This window comes from Anopheles gambiae, chromosome 3 (genome assembly GCF_943734735.2).
Source record: "Anopheles gambiae chromosome 3, idAnoGambNW_F1_1, whole genome shotgun sequence".
Lineage (NCBI taxonomy): Eukaryota > Metazoa > Arthropoda > Insecta > Diptera > Culicidae > Anopheles > Anopheles gambiae.
Window position 1 is genome coordinate 49629269 of NC_064602.1, and position 23454 is coordinate 49652722.

Genomic DNA, 23454 nt, shown 5'->3' on the forward strand with positions numbered 1-23454 from the left:
CACAAGAGGTGCTGCTTTTGAATTCTGCGTGCTTTTTTGATGTTATCAAACTTTCCAACCACAATCATCAAAAAGGGTACAGATGATAGGGACAAAAGGGTCTGCTCTCGATGAAGAGATGGGACACATTGTTTATTGGCAAAGGTTAAACTACTAAACCATACATGGAAGCAAACATCCACTGAAAACGGTGTTTTACGGTATCGAAAATATAATTTTAAATTATATTAAGATGACATTATTACGCCTTTCGTGTATCTTTCATCGATCGCACTGTGCTAGTTTACAATAGGTAAACACAGCAAAAGGTCTGCAACCCCTTCAATCGTTCAAATATAGCACGATAACGATGGAACGTGGAAGAAATTACGCCTTCGTATCCTGAATAGAAAATACGTTCGGAAAATTATTTATCCCATCAACTCAATTCCACAAAAAAACGGATCGCAGCTTTCTGCTGACTATGAGCTGCCCAGGCATAAAGATGTCATCGTGCTGTATAACGCAACAAGGACAAACCCCATCCGTGGAGCCAGAACGGTCTGCACAACCAACAACAACAAGCAACGATGGAGAGCAAAAGAAACAGCCAACCATTCAGATGATTTCCCCGAATGGTCTCCGGAGAAATTTATCACTCCCTTTGGCCTCTGGGCCACCGTTCGAAAAAGGTGGCGTACCCAATTTAGTTAGTTCTATTTTTCTTTGCTCCTTGCCATCTCCGGGGCTCGTACATCCTTCCTACACAACCCGAACCCGTGGCTCGCATTTAAGACGGCCCACACCGCACCAAGGTGTCACTTTTCGTGCGTTTCTTAGCGCCTGCCAAAAAGGGGAGGCCGTTTTCCAAGGGAAAACTTTATTCCCACCACCCGTTGCATGGTCTACTTCAACTGCGGTGTGCGGCGAAAAGGGTCCTGAGACACACTTTCCCTCCTCGCACCGGTGTTTGTTTTCAATACAGCCATGTTTCATTTCCCTTTCCATTTTGGTCGAATTTTCAAGTCCGGGCACAAGGGCTGAGTACAACAAAGCAGACAAAAAACACGGCACGAGTTTTGGATGAGAAATTAAAGGGAAACCCACCAAACCACCGACGCGAGAGCCTGTATCTGTAGCGGCACAGGCTTAATACCTCCTGTAGCTGTAGTGGTGTGCTAGAGGGTGCCCATTCTAACAGTGAATGTTACGAACGTGAAACTCATAACAAAACGCTATCCTTTCCACCGAGGGGGAAAACTCCGACCGTGCCAGACGAGCCACGTTCCAGCCACACAAACACGACGACATGGTCGTATTTTTCGCTCAAACCCCTGCCTCATTCAAAACATTGCAGTTGAAGCCTGCCGGTCGATAGCAATGACGAGCGAACGGAAAACAAACGATAAGGGAAAATGCGGAACTTTCAGCCCCGATGGGGTGGAAAACTCTCCAGCGGTCGTAGTTGTGCGCCTGTGTGCGTGTTTCTTTGTGTGCGTATTCGCAACAACAACAACGGCAGCATCCGTTTTGGAGCATCTGTTCGTTGCTGCTACCCAAATATCGAACGGTTCAAGTCGAGTGGCACACGACCACAGCCGCACTGGCGCGATAGCAATCAAATCAGCAACGAGGGAGGAAACCATCAAAACGACAAAATGGCGACAGAAGGGCAAGAAAATTCGACAAGGACGTAGTGCACCCGATCACTCAACTGATAAATGTAACCAAGGGACAAGAAAGGAAACGCAAGAGCAGAATCGCTGAGGAAGAGCTACTGCCTAGGGATTAGGTTGGACGCTAAAACAGTATCCGTCCGGAAGCTGTACATCTTGGAGGGTTTTCTACGTAGTAGCAAAAAAAAGGTATAACCTGGCATCGGTACTGTTCCGGCACGGAGAATGTCTGCAGGAAATAATGGCCCAAAACCGTTCCACATCCTACCAAAAGTACGTCCATTTATCTTGGCTTTTCTTCTGCCGAGTGGTCCCGCTTAATGGCCATGCAAATTAAGATCTCTTTACGTGCTCCAAAAAATCGACTTTTGGCAATGTACCTGGCCATGGCGTGGTTTGGCAGTTTTGTTTGCTTTTGACTGTTTAACCGTCATCGTGGTGTAAAATATTAAATTATATCATTTTTTGTTCGTTGATAATACGGTGTTAAACATAATGAAGATTTATTTTCCATCATTTTATACACTTGTTATCAAAAATAACACATGAAATAAAGCGTTGAATAGTTTAGAATACATGTGGAACTCAATTCAATTTGGTCTATTCGATGCGCAGGCTTCTGCAAAGCCGGACGGCATCGATTCACATCTGAACTCATTATATGGTTATGTGGTACAATTATAGGAAGCAATGGCTGGCATGAGACCGCGTATACCTTTAGTATTGTTTATGCTTCCTGGAAATTCAGTTCCTTGAATAGAAAATTCTAATTAAAACGTTTGATTTGGAATTTAGGAATTGCTTCACATAACATATGCTCTCTGTGGCTTTTCTTATGCAATTTGTGATGCAATGCTTTTAAATAGCTGTCAATAACATCTCCTATCAATAAAACAATATTTATTACTAAAGCTAACATAATCAAACATATAAATTACCTATCACTTATTAATATTTTCAACATGCTAGACAATGTAATACTAGTTACTAGTTTTCCGTGCATTATTTCATGCGTTGTTTGACACGATTTTCACTAACTAGCCTTCATTTTTCACTCCAAAATGCTTCAATACGCTTCAAAAGGATGTTTCATCCATCTTTGCATATCTCATTGAGGATCTTTTCCCAGTGAGTCATGTCTCACACTGCACTGTCATGCTCACTTCTCACGCGTCCCGCTCATAAAGGACTGGGCATTTACGCTGTGCTTGAAAGTGAAAGTTTGGTCACGTGCGCGCATCATAAGCCTAGAATATTTAAATTTTAAATTTATCAATCCCGTAACCTTTCCACAGCCTCACTGTACATGACGGGCCAACAACGGGCAAAAAACGCAAGCCTTGTACAACGATTGTCCTTTTCATCACTCAGGGGAAAAGGATTGCCAACCATATAACCAGCGCCCGAAAACACTGTGAAAAACGTGACACAAGTTGGGGGAAAAACTATGTCAACGATTTTACTTCAATCCCGTTGCATTATCCGCTTGAGAAGCGGCCACCCCTCGTGTAGGTAAAGGCCGTTTGTTCCCTTTAAATTGAGCCCACTGCTACCAATACACAGCCCGGCTAGCGGGCCACATTGTGTGCCTGTATGGGTAATGTCAGCAATGTGAAATACATATGGCAATGTACGGGGAAGTGTGTTTCGTCCAGGACGATAAATGGATTTCCCAGTGTTAAACACTGCATGTAAGCACACGGTGGAAAAAGGATGCACCAATCCATTCAGCCGTAATTCACAATTTACGGAACGGAGCGCGACAGATCGATGACCGTAGTTGGCCGAATCCGGTGCATTAGGCAGTGTTAGGGAGAGGGTTATAATTACAATATTTATAGTGTTTCATGAAAATGCAGCGCATAAATTAGCATACTAATGCAAGCGAACTAATAACCGCCACGCGTCCCAAACACTGTGTCTCGGATTTAAACAAAAATGTAATCTCGCTAAATATTATGTACAAGTAACACATCTACAGAAAAATATAATGCTTTTACAATTTGAAAATGTTTTTACATAATAATATAATATTAGAATCTAATATAATAATCATATCACTTAGATAAGGTTATGTATATCCTTACAGCTCGCACCAAGGCCCTCAAATGCCTTGGTATAAAAAAGTACTTTTTTATTGCGACCGGATGGATTATCCGATTCTAAATGTAATGTTTAATTTACGAGTAATGCAGTAATTCGAGCAAAAATATTAACATTCGTTGACGTTGCAAACCGCCTGAAAGTATGCAATATGTTGAATTATTACTTTTTTATCATTTGGAGACAAAACATTCATGACATATTTTATAAAAATTATTTTAAAACATTCAAACAAGAATGAAAAAGAATAAGCAATAAATAAACATTTGTATTGAACCCGAGTTCCCAAGCCAGCAAAAGCAGAGAATCGATGATGTACGTGTACAGTTATGATACATGCAAAATGTATCAATAATTATTTACACCAATTTTTGTTTCACTTCATTTTTGCAATCCAATTGATTCTGTTCATCGTATATCCTGACTTGGACTTGGAAAATTATGTGATTATTTGGTTGATATGTATTACTGTTTCCTTTGTTTATCAACAATATTTAATATTTTACTCCGGTGTTTAAATGGAATGTTTAGTTTAAAATAAACAAAAAAGCTAAATCTATTCTTAAAACATTCTTCTTCAGCTGAAACGCGAACAAGCTCATAACAAGATAATTCATAAAATACACTCTAAACCTGGATTAGGTAGAATGTGGACACTCTTTATGTATAACATCAGAAAGGATGCCTGTCATATTTGGCAGGGCATTAGTCATGACACAAACCATTTGTATAACACTAAATTTAAAAAGGACTTTTAGGGTAAATTTAATCGGAAGGACAGCTGTTCGCGCTGTATAACTTATGTTACGTATAACAAAACACTGTCACATCAGAAGAAGAAATCGTACCAAAACGTGTACATATACATTTAGAACATCCTAGGGAGGATTCTCACAATCCTAGGGATCTTTGAATTGTGTATCATAGATAGTGTTGAACACTTAACGAAGCAGCACGTGCCTTGAGGTGAACCCTTGACGTGATAGTCGGATTTGTACTTTCAATGATTGAAAATATCCAAACCGTATTTTTAGTGTCATTACCATGAACTATTGTAATGTTGATTTCTTGTTAAAACCCCAACTTGTTGTTCATTCAGTGAAAAGCTGGAATATTATCAAAGGCTTGAGATTTAAAATAAATCGCATTAAATTAGGACTCTAAGGTTTTCTCACGTGTACTAACTGCCAAAGTTCACCATCTTTCAAGAGATATGAATACACCATAACGTGATATGAATACACCATAACTGAACGAACGAGACGAAACATCACCAAACAATTGTATACCTTTAGGCGTCGTACTATGTGTATCGTATTGTGTTTTGCAGGTTGCATACGTATCGAGCGTTTTATAATTTAACGAAAGTCTGATTCCTTAGATTGCATACCTAATCTCCTACAGATGGCGCTAACAACATTTATTTAGTTTCCCATGTTTTGAACCATGTTTTTCGAGTCCAAGAGATGGCGCTACCATACAACACTTATCGCCAAACGAAATCTAACAGTTTTCGAGCTCGATTTTGATAAAAAAAATCATGCTGCCAGATTTTGTTCTACGCGGCAAGAAGTAAAAATTTTCGACAGGATACTTAAAAAAATTAGTTTAGTTAGCGGTAGTTTGAGAGTCTTTTATCAGTAGGATAATCAAAAAATCAGCGAATCGATATATTTATACTGATACGCAAAAAGAAGGTAGCATGAGAAAGCGAGTGTCAGCGATTGCTTGGTTCGGTTAGCCCAGTGATCTCCAACCGTTGGTCCGTGGCATTAACAGATGTGGGTGACGAAAGAATTTATATTTGAAAAAGAAAAGCTTATTACTATACATATTGTGCATTATTATCCCCACAATAAAGATTAAATTTTAACAGGCATGTCCAGAATAAAATATAAGCATATCTTTTATCAAAAACTTTGAACTAAGTTTTTAAAAAATGTATGTCCTCGGTGGATGTGGGCCGCGGCAGATGCATTTTCAAAGCCAAGTGGTTCGCGATCCTAAAAAGGTTGGAGAGCACTGGGTTAGCCCATTGGCAAGCGACATATTTATCAATTTTTTGCTCTCATCAAATTATTGATGGTGTGTTATCTATTGGTTATATAATGCATTCAAATACCATTGAATCCTAAATTATGTATCCTTCCTTCGAATTTTGGAGTTTTTTTTATCTAACGGTTGAAGTTTAAATTAAAATACCATTGAAACCGAAATAGTTTTGTACTCAAAACGACATTAGTTTTGCTTTTTTGTTTCGCTTTGGCTTTGTTTCGCATGGAGTGCATACCTTATCGTAAGATTTACCCGAAATTCATTAAATATTCGTTTATTTTATAAATTGTGTAAGCGAAAGGTTACTAACATAAATATTACAAAGAACTAAAAACTATTCTTTTTAATTGAGAATGTAATCGAAATCAGGTTTTCATCAATTGCAGCCAATGTCAAACATTGGCAGCCAAACAAACGAGTATAGTAGAATTTCCTCAATTTATTTTAAGATTTGCTTAAAAATCAATACTCACCGCAACACCACCGACAGTGAGTGAAGAAAAGGCACACACACATAATTTAATATAGTTTGAGCTTCCGTGGCCATGGATTGGTCACGATCTCGAGAACATAGGAATAGAGTTGATTGCTTGTCAAATGAGATGATGAGCCAGCGGCCAGCCGGTCTGTTGACGTTTATTCGTCACCGTACACTATCCACAAATGCATCTTCCTGCACCATCCCATACCAGCAGGACAACGAACGCAATGCTGCCCGGTACAAAAATACAGATCAACTCTAAAGAAAAAGTCACTGGGAGCTGCAAACGATGGTAGTTATTGAATTCTTCTCTTGCGTTTATGTGTGTGTGTTTGTTTTTTCTCTCTCACCTTTATCCCGTTATGTGGCACACTTCCTTCGCTGGAGCGTCTGTCTGTACGTAGACGCTGAGAGCAATGACGCGCGAGACCGAACTTTAGTACAAAACAGACGCCCACCGAACAAACGAGAAATGGCGAACACACTGACAAGGCTTCTTCTCGAAAATAAGGGCCGTGAAATCAGCGGTACAGCAATAACAACTCGATTGCAATAGGTCAGCAACAGCCATCATATGTGACTTGCAATGAAAGTGTACGTGAATTCGCGAATACAATCAACACCCTTTCGTAGCATCACGATTGTACGATACTGACGCAAGAAGCTGTTGCAGAACAACGACAGAATAGTCGCGAACAAATTGCAACAAAAAAAACATTTGAAAATAATAACCTCTAACATTAGATTATACCTAAAGCAATACATTCACGTTCAAAGCTCATGAATCTATTCTGGTAATGGAGAAGAAACTAAAATTAATTGGGTAACTGTTTCATTACATTTGGCCAGTACCACAAGCTGGTTTTGCCCCTCTAAACCAGTTATATGCTGCTTCAACGAACATTCTTCATCACTGTCGTTCACCGGTGCCGGACTATCAAACGGAAATCAATCCATCCGGGGCACACAAAACACCGCGACACGAAACGGAAGAAAAATGGAAATCCTTCACCTTGCGCTGTGCTGCAAACGGTAGCACATACATTAACACAGCCTTGAAGATAAGTGAAGTTTACGGCAAAAATTAGCGGACACCGTTTGAGTCGCCGATTCGGTACAAACGAAGGATCTTTGTTGGTGTGTTATGTGTGCCCCCAAACACTGTAGCAATCACCCTGCTTGTGTCGCAAGGACGCGACATGGGTTGATACGGTTGTGTGAATATGATCTCAAACATGCAATTCAATTCCTTCATTTGCGCACAGGGACATTGACGCTGGTGGTTACAGTATTCACTGGGCTTTGGGTTTGCTTACATTCCAAAAAGTGTGAAACTTTCAAGAGCATCGAACCGATTGCCAAGGTCAGGAACATGCTTGGGACATGTCAGGGACATAACAAAAGCCACATCAAAACAGCAGATAACAAGTAACAAATGTAGTTTGGTATTCGTATTCGTTGTGCCTGAGATTACAAAAATACAAAAACTACAATTTCATAATTCTATTAGCTGGTCAATATTGAAGATCATTTATGCAAATTTTGTCCCAACACCACATTATTCCAACATCGTGGACGATAGCAAAAAAAAGGCGAAATACTAGCTATCCTTAACATGCTTATGAGCTGCAACACGATTCTATCTCGATCAAAGCCATCAGCGAACCTTGAATATGTCCGCTGTTTGAGTGGAGCTGGTCGAACAAAATGCAAATATGATAACGAAATACTACATCGTTAGGTCAAGCCATCCAAAAACCGGTTTCAACGGTGTGCAGTTAGTTTGCACTGTGTGCGCTTCGAATCTTTGCCAAAAGATTTTGCTGTTATTCGATACATACTACTACTACTATAAAGCATCTAATCAAGAACGTGTTTCTTTGGGCCCGATCTGGTTACCCTACATTTCAACGAAACCAAAGATAATGGGTCCCAGTGACCTTTTGGCAAAACAGAGTATCACCGCGCAGCTTCATGAACAATTTGTACAGCCTTTGAACTCGTGGATGATAATTCCCAACCAACAACAGCCGAAATAGTAGCAATAAATATAGCAAACCCGCAGCAAAACTAGGACATCCTACACATGCGTTTAAATTACTAAAGCTACGACCAGACGCGATTCACTCTGGTTCAATGACCGTGCGGTACAAATTAAACCAAGCCATCAGCTGGGTGGCTGGCTGGGTTCTCTGTTGTTAAAAGACGCCACCACTATCATCTTACCAAACACTACGCCATTACATCACGGGAGTGGTTTAGTGGGAAAGCGCAATCTGTTATCACCACACGTTGTGCTGAACCCTGCCTGAATCATGATTGCTATTAGTTCAATCGTGACTTCTTCTATCGCAACAAGTATTGCGTATTGCGATCCTTTTTTTTAATACATTTGATATTACTCCATTTCGTAATGTGGCCAAATACTATGCGTAAAATTATTCGCACTCGTGTACAGTTTTTGATAACTATACAAGGAACATAAAAACACTGTAGCTGTTTTTACCCGGCTGATTTCGGGTAACGTCACAAACATTCTCATACGCGTATTAGTATGGTTGGAAAGTTAATTGTCTCGAATACTCCCCGCAAGCATAATCTGTTATGTCGAAGCTGATAGCAAACTGATATTACCACCAAACCAGTCCATAATCCCTTGCATTTATCGATTGATACTCCACGATAGCACGATTTATTTTACCCATAAAAGGTACACTTCGCTTACAAATTACTCAGTCAAGCTTTTCCGATACGGTGGAATGCGCAAGTTACAGCATTTCGGGCAGTAGGAAAGTCTAATCAAGCTGCAACATGCTAAAATTAAATTGCTTCCTATGTTCTGGCCCACACCCACCAAAGATGGCAAAGACATAAGCACGATATTTTGGTTGCTTTATTGGTTCGTGAGATAAGACACATAGCAGCTTAACATATATTGGTTAAAACATTGATTACGCTGATGAAATAGAGTATTTTAACCATCAACCTTCTAAGATTTCATATAATTACTATCGACTATCTATTACTATCGTTCACAAGAAGCTTCGTTCCATGCTTCGTTGTGACGGATTTGATAGCGGAGTTTAAGGCTTTCTTTGCCATTTTACACTTATATTGTAACCAATGATTGACTTAATGAACCAATGATCAATGATTGTCAGAAAGAATAAACATTAAAAATTAATTTTGTAACGTTTTAAAATAGATGAAACACGCGTGATATGTTGAGCAATGGGACAAGACGGCGACCTAAAATAAAATAAAATCATTTCTTGGACGATTGGACATTTTCAATTGCGTGGCACTAGTGTATGTCTTCCATAAGACTTATATTGAGTCACCTATGTACAGTTTTTGGCCACAGGCTGTATCCTAACTACTGGCCTACTTTTCCAGAGCGAAATACGCTCAAAATAGCGCACCATATCGCCATATCAAGAATGTTTGCATTTACAGACAGCTCTGATAAAATACAGAAGCTAACTTGCCCTAAATAGGGGCTGCCCCAAAAATTAATATTTCATTGAAATTTTATTTTTCAGACACAAAAAATACGTTTTTCCCTAAACCTAGAAGAAGTGTTTCTTCTATTTTCCTATCTATATTCCTATTTCTATCCTAAAGTGCAGGGTATTCAAAATCGGACACTTTTATGAAATTCACATCGAAGCTAAGCCGCTCTGCTCTTCCTACTTTGCGATCCATATATCAATTTCCTAGAATTATAAATCGTCATGAAAACTGTGCAGTGGGCTTCTTTTATTACCTTTCTACACGGTAATGTGAAATAAGAATCAAAAATAAACTTGGGATTATGATATGATATGATTTAAAAACTAGATATCAGCCCGGGCATGTTGTGCCGTTCCCTGTTCCCCGTTGTCAAGGAATAAATAATCAGGTAACGAGACTCTAATTCATATACAGCTTGCTTCAAAGTTGTTGAGATTTTTGGTATTAACACTAGAAATACCAAGGAATTTAAGCTTTTTTGGGAAAATAGCTCGAGAATAAGAAGAGGTGGATTGCTTTTGAGTTGTATTGAGGTTTGCAGTAAAAACAAACTGCAAGCATGTGATCATAAATGATCAATATATTTGTTGATTGAAATGGTACCAGTAACAATGATTGTGGCCGAGGCAGCTCTGGACCTTCAATGGTTATTCCAACAAACAAATATGAAATTTATTATTGTATTACATTCTTTACAGCAATTCGTATCCTTATGGATATTTATCTTTTTTATACTAATAATGCTGTTAATGCAATCTACCATTTTACATTCATATTTTGCACATGTTAAAGGCAGTTTCAAGTCTCTCTCTCTCTCACACACACACATACACACAGCACAGTGTGTGTAATCACAAATCTCACAACGCTTCACAACAAACCCATCTCACGATGTTTGCGTCGCGGTGCTTTGTTTGCATTGCTTATTGACGATAATCAATCTGATCAACCCAGGGAGAATGGTGCCCAACGAGTGGACCACGATTTGACGAATGAAGCCGGAAGAGAAACTCTCGATACCATCAACCTCAGGCCACTACGACAAGCACACGCGTCCATGGAATTATCCGCTGATAATTTCCCCACTTTTTGCTACCGTTTGTTTCGATAAAACTTAGCGAAGCAGCTCAACGCGCACCAAACACAAGGAAGAAGATGAAAATTAACATATCCCATTTATACACTTTTCAAGCAAAATCACATGCAAAATGTTCAACATAAGTAATACTAGAAGCATAACTGTTGCTCATTGCTTTTGACGCGTAAAGAAACAACCACAAAAAAATGGGACAGTTTCACATGCAAATGAAACTGCGGTTGTTTCCTATCGCTAGGATTCGTATCGAATGAGGTTCAATGTCAATACATCCCACAATGTTATATCACAAGCATTCCGGTCCGTCCGTCCAGTTGGCACTCTTCATTTGAAACCTCGACACACGGTCCAATAAAGCGAGTGCTCATTAAGAGGGCGAAAATAATTACTAACCATTCATACTGAAGCCAACGACCAGATCGCTAGATTCCTGGTCATCAACACTATCCTGGCTTTGACCTACAGTATCGCTACACTTTCCACGTCCTACCATTGATCATCCGCGGTGCACAATTCCATCTCATAAATAATGCATGGATCTTCTTACACATTCTCTTCCTTGTGCCTAGTGCCTTGTGTGCCCACAAGCGCACGGTTGCGCTCTGTTCCGCGGCTACCTCAGCGACTACAGTTGTGCGTCACAGCAATCGACTAGCAAGCAAGTTCGCTCTTGCACCGTTGCCCGTTCTATGAGCACAAATACACTGGAAGATGGAGCAAATGACAGGCGTTGAGAAACTGGTCCATCCAGCTCCGAAGGAAACGGGGAACCCAACACCCCTTGTATAGGCCCGCAACACCGATCCACCGATCTCAGCCATCCTGCCCGGCCGCCTTCCCGCGAGGACGGGTTGGTTGCTGCTCTTCCATTTCAGCGCAGCGAGGATTTTAAACACGTTTTATAAACACAAAACATAGATCAAACATCGGTCCCGTTTTGCTGGTAAATCCGGAGTAGGAGTTAACCCCTGATCTGACCATCGAACACTTCTACTAGTTCTCCAAAAACCAGTTTTCGTGCCGTGTCCTCAAGCTCACAACCAACACTTATAGGTCGGGCATATGCGAGAGAGCACATTGGGGTTCAACTTTGTTTACGTATTAGTAAGCGATACACCCGGGCGATACGCACAGTCAACGGGAAGTCGTATTCCTGCCACCAATCCATTATGGTTACTACGTCAATCTATCGAGATACCGCTACCGGCAGCTGTCAAGGACCTTCCATTCGGTTCATGCAAAACAAAAATGCTTCATTATGCGAGGCTATACGCTAATGCTTGTCGAGTTTAACCTTCCCCATTGAGTCGCATTCATGGAAATCACTTAAATATGTTCAGTTTAGAACAGGATGTAGGATATGCTCGTACCTTAAGTTATTTATGAACGTGAAACTTGAACGTGCAACTTTGTACACATATGGAACTGTATGGAGATTATTCAAAGTACTTTAATCCTTCCGCAACCTATACATTGACGCATACACGTTCGTACTTCGAATAAGGAATTATGCTACAAATCGTGTTATTATTTGTATCCTAGCGAGGACCATTTGCTTTCAAATCCAATCGCATAAGTGCTAACATACATACAAGTCTTACCTTGGAAAGTTGTCGTTGGCCTTTCTACTCGTTTCATGCATACGTTTAATAATCCATATATCACTTCTAAGTTCAGGACGCCACGACTATCATCCAGCTGTGTGAGTGTGTGTGTTTGCAAACATAAACTGGAGCAATCTTTTTTGCGTTTGTTTTTTCGTTGTTTTGCCAAGTACCGACTGATGCACTGTACGCCGGCCTAAATTTACTCTCCAATCTTCTGTAACTATAGCTCCGCTGCTTTGCTCGTGTTTTGCCTTGTGTTTCGTTATTTCGTTTTCAATCTTTTCAAACCAAGCAGGGCTGGCGGTTGCCGCACTCTTGGGGAACCTGACACAAAATAGAACAAAGACGCACACGATCCACTACAGCCACTCACTTTACGCTTGCTCAACACCAGACCAGAGACAAATGGCACACACTACCGGCAACACACGCTCACTTGGATGCCGAAATGGCAGGGTTAACCATTTTCACACCAAAGTTACTGCACGCGACAATCGCACTGCGTTTATCCGCTTTCTCACTAGCTTTTCACGTACGAACTGCATGAGATACTGTAACAAAACATAAAAAACGAACCACCAAATTAACGATCACTCTTGCGCAGCTTGGTACCTTGCAGACACTACAAACAACGCGCTGTTAACAATTGACACTCGTTGATAGAGGGATCCCGTGCGATGCTGGTCCAGTTGGTTCGACCGGCTCGAGCAGGCAACCGGCACAACTTTACCTAAACACTTATTTGCGCATCTCGCACGTCACTACCAGCTAGCCAGGCTGGGTAAATAGAGCAAGGAAGCCACGGCTCCTTGGATTCACGATCAGGGTCCGATCGGTGTGTGGGATGACTGCAAAATTTTGCTTCACTTCCTTCGTTATATTTTCTTCTTTGGCCGTGTATCGCGTTTCACGCAACGTTTTTACACTGACGATACAGTTCCAACTCCGCCACTGATCTACAACCACTCTTTTTATACAACATTCATACACACATTCATAAGCACACACATACCCTCACATACCCTCACATTCCCAATTCAAGCAAAAAGTGGACCTATTTCGAACCACTTTTTTTTAAATTGACTTACTTGACTTTGTTCGAATCAATCGTTCCTTTGTGCTTAAAAACGACTAACTAGTTTGATTACACTGTAAGAAACACATGTAACGGTGTAGTATTTAAATCATCCCAATTGAAACCATCCTTAACAGCAACATCATTCACGATCACAGCGTTATCTTAAAGTTGCACTATTATTTGGCAAATGCATTTAAACTATTTGTGAGAGCTTCTGGAAGCATCGGGGTTATGAATATGCTTCTTACTTTCAATTAGCAACTCAAAGCTCTATGTCGTCCACTTTACACATAAATCGCAACAAAGTGCTTATGTTGCATGTTTTTTTTTTTGTAATTCCCTCTGCTTCGTTGCAATAAGTATGCATATAAACACACACATACACAAAAATGCACACACCTATATACACGTTCGTTCGCATGAAGTTTCACGGTCAAGTAAATGCTTGGACTAGCATAAAGCAAACACGATCTGTTCCCGGGCTGATTGGACCGATCAACTATTTCGTTTTTCCTACCAATCCAGTCTTCCAATTCCTATATATTTTGCCTCTTACAACAGCGTTGGCACTCTCAAGTGTCAGCTACGAGGAGTGTGTGTTGCCGCCTGCGCCGATGGCTCGATCGCTAGAACTCTACGGAAATCGAAAGGTCGCCAGTACAAACAACAGTACAAGAATTAATGGCACGAAAGGAAATAAAAGCACTATATTAATATAGACACGCGCGCGAATCGTTCACAAAGCACATGACAAAGGGGTGCGATAGTTGCAATAGTAGCACGAGACCAGAGAAAAATAACAAAACATCCACACACACACAGCGTGTCCGGCTCATTGGTTACATTAAAAATTCATATTAATTATCAACCTCCTCCGCTGCCTACTGTTGGCGTCACGGATCTGGGATCAATGGCTGGACGACCAATTGCTGGGCCCCGGCACCTGACCGAGTGACACCTGCCTTCTGCTTCTAAGCCAACCCGTCAAGGAGCGTTGCATTACAGACATCGTTCTGATTAACTTTAACCCTCACAGTTTCTCCAAGGAAAAATGGTCACAGCGGTTGAGGCAACAGAAAAAAAAACTCGCACCACCCAAGTGGCACTACGCACCTTGTCCACGATGACCTAAACCACACACAAACACACCGGACAAACATTGCGAGGCTGCTTGGCGATAGAACGAGAACAAGTTGCTTCAGTTGGTCACTGTTGCTGTGCCTTGGTTTCAACGGTGCCGAAGGATATGGGTAAGGTTGTTTGCACAATAAAATATACATTCACTTGAGGGCAGTGGCAATCGATGATTCTCGTCATCCGGGGCCGGTCACCATCGGTAAGGATTCGGGTAGTCCAAACGTTTACCCTATCAGTCCCTCTGGGCAACACCTTCAGCAAGCTGACGGGTGAGTCGCAAAACAGCAGCGACAAGAAAAAGTAAGTCAAGGTGCGGTGTGCGTACAGTGATACGCATCTATCCCATCGCACCCGCAGGGCCACAATTAGATCCCTCGCGTTACGCACTTACCGACTGCCACTTAATGACGAAGCAGTCCTTCAACAGCCTAAGCAAACCCTAACCTTAACCTTGCATTATTCAAACCGTCTCCAAAAACGTCCCCCGCACAGCAGCTCACGTCTTCACGGGCCATTTCGGCCAGCGAATGGATACGAATGCCCACCCCACCCCTCGGGTTCCGCCTCCAAGCGCTGCAATCAATCGTGGACGCATTCGTTCAGAAACGCCTTCCAAGGTAAGCAACCCGGTCAAACAAGCAGACGGAACTCGCCACAGAACGGTGTATAAGTTTTTTTTTATGATTTTTGAACGTTCTACCACCAACCAACGCTATAGCGGACACAGCAACGCTTCAAATCAAGTTTTTCTGGTCCATCTTAGTAGCGGCCGAAATGCTGATCCATAAAATTCGGCTTGCGTTTGCTGGACGGCATTAACATTACGTCGACGGTGTTGTTAGGACCTCCACCATCGATTAGGGGACTGGCGGCGGAGTCATCCCATCAAGGGTTTGTGATGTTCATGGTCAAGGACGATGGTACACTGTAGTCTTATGTCACAAATGGCACACAACAACACTGTTTTCCACGGCTCTTGAAATGCTAAGTACCTCGAAAGCTAGTACCAGAGTGCCGATGTATTAACTTCTCCAAACGTCCTTCGCACTAATAAACTGAACCCATGTGCAGCGACAAACCCCATTAGGTCAGCGGCTGTACCAACCAAACTGAGCAAATGTGGTAGCCACCACATCTCTACATGTTGATTGGCAGCTGTAAACCAGTTAGGCACTCGCCTTTGCTCCCAAAACAGGTAACTGTTCTTGCTATGTTGCTAACGATAACAGCAGGTTGGATTTTCCCTGTTCAAAACACTGCCGTTGTTGATGATAGCACATCAATTAGCATTTGTCAACTCGATGAAGCTGCTGACACACAAATCTCAAGTGCAAAAAGACAATATTGCCCAAACGATCCAGCATCTCTGTGTGCTTTACTTTGAAACCATCCACGTATTTCAGCACCTGGATTGAAATAGCGATCGCATTTGGAAAGCTTTACGGCCAACGCCAAGTATTCGCTTTGCTTGCCACCGTTTGATTGCGATAGCGAAGTGATCGACTGGGGACAGAGGACGGATCGCACAACCAAATGATCGTTCAGGTTCTGTGTGTAGAAAATGTTGGATCTTTTATTGTCATCGATTCGACAGAGCATCGATAAGGCTTGACCATCGCGAAGGTCATGATTTCGGCACACCAGCCTACATATGTCCCAACGCGAACCCAAACGGACGACGATAATGACTGACTGTGACTCTGAGTCGCTGTGTCCGTGGTGCACATTTATAGCTCTACGCTGCGGCTACGAAAGTCGTACGAAATCCGCAGTCGGAATCCTTGAAGCAGCGGTTCATAACCTTCAGAAATTCGTATTCCCACAACAAAAAGCGGTCCAGGCGCAATCGACACCGCCTCGAATCTAACAAACCAGTTGGATCAGTCATCATTTCTTTCTATCGAACCAGCTGGAATCTGCAGACCACGACTACCACACACACTATTGGATTCCCGTTGTTCGATCATGCAAAGCGATTGCGTCGATGAGGGCGCTATACTCATGCAAACCCTTTCGGCGATCTATCCAGAAACGCAACGTCACAATTCGCTCGCATCGTCTATTCTGTCTGCCGTATCACGTCGAGTGCTTCCTCCACTTAACGCAACGGTCAAGATTGTAACTGCTGCACGAGCTTCTAACAAACAACTACAACAACAACAACAACAGGAACACCACCTATAGCACGAAGCAGCACTGCTACGAGAGCCGGGCGTTCTTCGTCTTCACTGGAGCTGCTTAAAAGCTGCGGAAGTTTTTACGCGAATGCGATCAGTACACTTCAAAATGGAAAACAAAACTGATCGCGCGGACGGTGCTCGGTGCTCAGGCCCAGACAACCTCCTACCACCCTAGTGTGCGCGAGCCAGACCCATACGATCTTGTGCAAACGATCTAGCAGCCGCCCCATCACACAACTACAAACGCATCACGTAGCCCGGCAACGGAGCAACAGCCGTGGCAGCAGCTGAGAGCGAGCTGCTCGCCAAACTTGATGCGTGTATGTTCTAGTGCAGTGTCCGCTGCCAGGTCCGCTGCGGTTGTCTCGATCTTCTTGCGGTGCAACGATGGTGCCGCGCTCAGGTGACACGAGCGACTACGACCTCCGGCCAGAACAATTAGCACTCGACCGAAACCGATCCGATCCCCTTTCTAACGAGTTTGCGATCACCGCTACATCGCCGGGAAAGCTCCATTCTCTCCCACCCTAAGCAGCGCTTCAATCTCATTCAACGGGAATTTAGCCCTCTCATGCTACGGATTTCTGCTTTCTGAAGTCGTTTACAAGCACCATTTGGCACGGTTTTTTGTTTTGCCATTCGTTTGCTGTGCAGTGCAATCGCCACAAGTCATTGGCCACGCACCTGATATGGAGGGGGATGGGTTTGCCGTTGTGGGGTGAGTTGTGGAGCGTGAAGTGGCGAGAGGCACCACCGAAACAAAGCGGGCAAAATCTTTGCCGTGCTTATCACTAACGCACTACATTTTGAGTGCAGTACGGGATGCAGCACTGCGTCTTATCAGTGCTACTAGGTGCATCCAGCCGACGCTGGGATGGTGTTTCCGCTCATTTTCACGAGTTGAATGAATTCCGAGACTTTGTGGCATGAAGCAAGCTGCGCAAATAACTCTCGTCTCGTTCGCTATGGTCTTGTAGGGCGTTTGTTAAAGGTAAAGATTCAAAGCGAGGGCTTTCATTCTCACCGTATTTTACCTCTTCATTTTAATCTATGTTAACTGAGAAAAAAGATACAACATAAAAAGATTCTCGTTTCAATACTACTCCCTTCAGCTACAGCTCCATCACTGCGGTGGATTATATCACATGCAATTGGCAACTACCTTCCATGTCGTTAGTCACAGACCCGGTGTACAATGATTCCAACATTGTGGTAAATACACACAAAATAACAATAAAAAATCATCAACACTGTGCACTGTTTCTTTCCCTTCCATGTCGTTTACTCCCTCCCGCATTCCACTAACACGACTACGACGACCTGAAGCCGAGGGCTTCTTGTCTACAAGATACAGAAAGCAAAAGCGGAAGCAGGAAAATCGCGCATAAGTTTTGTGTAATTCCAAGGCACGCTTCATCCACCAAGAAGCAAACAGCCCAGCGCCACGGACCGGGTGGAGGCTTTCGTGGTTATTACATTTCCACCGACGAGTCTCCCAGGGACGGATGGCGGTTGGCCAAACAATGCAGTATACTGTTCATCTAAGGCTGCTGCTGCTGCTGCTGCTGGCACCTGATTCAACTGAAGGCTATGCAAATCCGCCCGTGCAACACTTTGCCCAATTGAGATACCGGGCCTCTTCCGCGTTTCAGTGCACTTTGTTTAGCTGCTCCCCTAGCTACACCGACCGCACCTCCCTCGGAGTGTGTTTCTCACTTGCGTCCCATTCGTACATTCGTACGTTCATTTTCGCTCGCATGCATTTCCCGTTATATCACCATTGAGTCTTAAAATTCTAATCAACCTACCGTACAAGCAGGAAATGCCGTTATTTTTCGATTTCGATTCGATCGAGCGCTTGAAAATGAACGATCGCCACCACACCACACGTCGGCACATATCTGTTTGCAAGAGTAAGACTGGCAGGCAGTGGCAGTCCATCCCACTGCATCTTGTTTAGTTGTGTACAAAACATACATATAGAGAGCCCTACCCAACGTGGCTTAAGCAGGGGTTCTGTCTGGAAAAAGTAGGTCGAAGCCGTCTCACTTTAAACATTCTACGAAAGCTTACTCAAACATAGCCAATGCGCGAGATACCGCGCGGGACGCCTACCAACTCTATGATGGCACTCTACACAAAGCTTTTTAGATCGTCAGCGTATACGCTCTTTATTAATCGGAGAAATTACAGCTATTCTTACAAATATTCTTCCAAAACACGATACATTTGTTGTTTATAATATTTAGTTTGTCGGATATTCAATTCTCGTTTCATCCGATATATTTGTGAAACAAAAGCAAAGCTCTCTTCATAACAAAACATAACAGCAGGAACCAAAGTGTTGAAGTTGTTGAAGATGCACCAAAAAAAACCTCATGATTAAAAGTAAAATGACTCAATACAATTTGGAAAAAACCGACTGAAAATAAAAAGGCTTGTCCACCATTATATTGCAAAGTAAGAACTGATTCACTGCCAAGATGAAACTGCCCCGGGCAAGCGCGGCTCACGCCGGAGGAAGGTTAATTGTGTAGGCCCTCTGGGTGGTGCAACTGTGTGAGTATGGCGGTGCATCGCGGAATGCTTTTCATTCGGCAAGCATTGAAAGAGGTAATGCTACCTTTTTACAAAGCGAGAGACAAACTCAATTCGCCGCGAAAGCCGGGTGGCGTGCGAAAATCGGAGGATGGGGCAGGAAACGTGACACTTTCAGCCGTGTTGGCTTGAAAAATGACAACCTAGCGCTTTGACAAGGCCACCACCAGTACGCGCCGCTGGGTGAAGTGTTGTGACTATGTGTCCATAATACACTAACCTCCACACCACACACACACACGCATACAAACGGGCGCGCATATACTAACCCTACCTAGGCTTCCACCGAACGTCAGCCCGAGCCCCCTTTAGGCACGTACTTAAAAGCGTGATGATGTTTGTACCCACCACCTCTCCACTCCGGCAGGTAAGTCCATCCAGCCCATCCGGCGGGATATGCAATGTGTTGGTAATTGTCAATTGTGCGCCTATCCAAGCTCGCCGGCGTACCTTTCGTCCTAGCATTGCTTGGGACTATCGGCACAACCAATTTGCCGCAAAGCTTTCGAAAAGTGTGTGCACCAGCACACACACTTCTGGCAAAGCGATCATTTGAGTATGCCTAACGACGTTTGTGTATGAAACAAACGACTCGGAACAACGAACAGAACGCAGATAATTCTTTCGTACGCAATGCGAACGCACGCCTTGCGTTACATTAGCAGTGTGTCACAAGGTGGGGTGGCGAGTTTCCGCTGTGCACAAACGGAACCTACCCACCGACGGAGCATTATTACTGACTGTATGTGTATGCCCGGCTGGGCCAGTCAAGTCTTTCAGATGATATGTGGTTGTGTGCGTAAATACCGATTTATGACTGAACTTCAATCTCAAGGAAACCAACCCCAAAACGTACAGCGCAACGAGCGCGGTTTGACTCGGAGCTCGCGATCGTCTCCGTTGCTATTTGCGATCGCGTGAACGTGTTGACATTGACATCGCGGCATACTAATTTTTGCCTCCAACAGTAGCACCTTTGCGACACAGCATCAAGTGTTTCGCATCTGCTGAGTGAAGGTTTTCGATTAACCTAACGAGGGGTAACATTTTTTCACCCAATTTTAGCTTCTACTGACCCGTGTTCTAGCGCATGGAATGACACATTTGCTTGGCAGGATTTAAGTGACGTGGCTTCGACGGAATTCTATTGAATGAAGGTAGCTACTAGTGCTTGGTTTAATTAATTACGAGCCCGTCATTGGTTCTAATCTCGATTGAACCGTACCTACAATGCGGCTATCCTGTTTTTGGGTATACTAGTTAAAGATTAAAAACCAGTCCGATCAGTGAGGATTAATCATACCAACACCGACAATGCTAGTAGCATTGAATTAGAGAAAAAAAGGTTCATAAAGCTCCTAGTGAAATTGGTGAAAATTTTATTTCTCTTAGTGAAATCTTCTTTTCAACGAAATTTCAATTTCAACAACGTGTTTAATTATTTTTTTTTTTTGTTTTCAACTGAAATTTGAACAGTCATTAATTGATTGTAAATAATAATTATCTCCAAATCATGTTTTTTCAACCAACGTGGCCAGCACACTCAAAAGATTTGATATCCCCAATGTACGTAATCATTCCGACCTTATGTAGGCTTTGCAGGCAATAGGAAACAGTTCTCTCATCGAGGAAGTTTAATGTTTCAAACGATATTCAAGCAAGTGTTTTATGTATCTAATTCAGATTCATGAATTTGAATGCATGTTTCAAATGAAGCTTGAAAAAACTAACAAAGATTCATCGAACTTAAGCTTCTTCTTATTCTTCTTGTCGTAATGACCTACGTGGTCATGGCAGCCAATACAGACTTTCGAGACTTCTTAGCAAGTACCACGCAGCCGAATAGTCAATCCTAGCTACGGGGGGACGGTGTGAGGCTTGAAAGCATCTGCATGAACCCAGGATTGGATGTTAACCGGCCGAACCTAGAGTCGACGCCGTCTGTAGTCGACCGGAGTCGGGGTTGTCTGGAGTCCACCGGAGTCGGCCGTTTCAATGTTTTTTGGTAAGGCATTTCATCTCCGACTCCGACTCCTGCTATCTTCCGACAACTCTGGACGACTCCAACTACGGGCAACTCCGACTTCGCCCGACTCCAGCCATCTCCACACGACTCCTACTCCAGACGACTTCATTACCGGGCGGAACTAGTGATTCCGATTTTGCCGAAGTCGGAATCGCACTAACAATAGCCAGAGTCGGATCGAAGTCGTGGGTGGGTTCCAGAGAGCACTGTAGCACGTGTTCTCGTAAATTCAATATCTTGAAAATTGTAAATCTATAAACATTCATGAATGAATCTTCAGAAATTTATGAATTTCGGAGATGTATGAATCCCTCATCGCTGATATATGATGAAATAATAGTTCAAACCACACCTGAACGTATCTTAATGAACATGGTATATTCTAAATAATATATTAATTTATCATGACTATATTTAATTCTTGGCTTTCCTTTATGCTGTGTGTGCGATTGCAACCATGTACGCAATGAAGCCTTTCATCGAGAAAATAAGAAAACAGTTACCCCGCTCATTAGCGTGTTTTAATCTGCTCAATGACTCAACGTTTCGATGTCACCTACATGGGAAGCAGACGTTCCAGTAAAGCAAAGATCGCCAGACTCCGTGCCCCTGAGGTTACAAAAACATGCCTCGTTTCGTTGTACAAACACTCCTACTTAACCTACTTTCGCTGCACCAACTGGTTCAGCGCACACTTTTTTCTGCCACATCAGCAATTGTTAAAAAAAAGTCAATCTTTGGTACAATGATAGAAGTAATGCGATGGCGACTTACGTTTAAGTAAAGAAGATTTTTGTATTATCGTGTTTGCAAATTACTGAAACTTAAACTTGATTGCAATTCATTGCTGCGCTCACGAGAGGAAGGACTGGCTCGCACACCACCCAACATTCTGCGTATCGTTAACGCAATTGACCAATGAAATCTCAATTTGTAATCAAACCACTACACTGCACGCATTACGCGCCTCCTCCGTCGCACACTGCCCGAGTCCTCCGTCAAGTGGCGATTGCACACAGTGCCGGCGTCCCACCGGTACATCGTCCGGTACATCCAGCCGCCGATGCATAATTCTAAACGAAGTCACCAACAGTGTGTGGCCGACACTGATTCGAGCGCCACCGTGACCCACTTATCGAGCGTGGCGCACCGACAATTGCCAGTAAGCTTGCAGCTCGGTGGACACGTCTTTCTCCCTTGCCGCGCGATTGCGAGTGGGTCGGTTCACGCGCTCAGTTTAGCGACTTGGCGCAGTGACGAAGTGCAGTTGACTCTCGAAGACGGCTCTCCCCACAGCCGAAACCACACACGAGCGCAGCTCTCGTTGAAGATCATGCACCTAGTCCGGCAGGCTGGCGCTGCAGTTCGGTCACAAAAGCTCCAAACGCGCCACAGTAGTGGCAGTGCGTTGCGATCGTACGCTTCGTGACGAAATTCGTCTGTAGGATTTGGTGTCAGACGAGTGAACGTTTCAGTTCGGGGGTGCGTTGCTCCTTGGAGCGAGTTACTTTTAGAACCGGTGTGGTGGCCACATGGCAAGCTCGCACCCAGCATCTCCGCCGCAACATGCTTCGCCATCGCATGTAAGGGTTGGGGAGGAAAGGGATTGGCAAAAGGCTATCGAAAACTTGTTCCGATCGCATGTCCATGCTGTACGACCGTCTCCTTCCTTTCTCGTCTATCTAAGTCTTACTGTAACATCGGCCCAATCCATGGCTGGCGCGGAGATTCGAGAGGAAACCGATTGCCAATTTTACAAGACGCTAGTTTCGCTACGGTGGCTTGCTTGCACAAGCGCATGCACCGCATTGGTGTGGCCGAGAATTTGTGTCATGTTCTACTATGCACGATCGGTACGGGGCGCTCGTCCGGGCAGCAACCGGGTAGATGCAAGATCATTGATGTTTATCGACCCGGTGGACCTC

General features: G+C 43.2%; 1 protein-coding gene across 3 annotated transcripts in view; it reads right to left on the reverse strand.

Annotated features, from left to right (window-relative positions):
* LOC1279618 (protein gustavus) overlaps positions 1-23454 on the reverse strand; it is a 109628-nt gene that overhangs the window by 78371 nt on the left and 7803 nt on the right. For 2 of the 3 annotated variants that reach the window (XM_061652998.1, XM_061652997.1), the window contains exon 2: positions 12505-13061. The gene's annotated coding sequence lies outside the window, so the exon portion shown is untranslated. Of the gene's footprint in view, positions 1-12504; positions 13062-16903; positions 17024-23454 lie in introns of those variants that run through there. The other variant, XM_061652996.1, reaches the window with a different exon arrangement.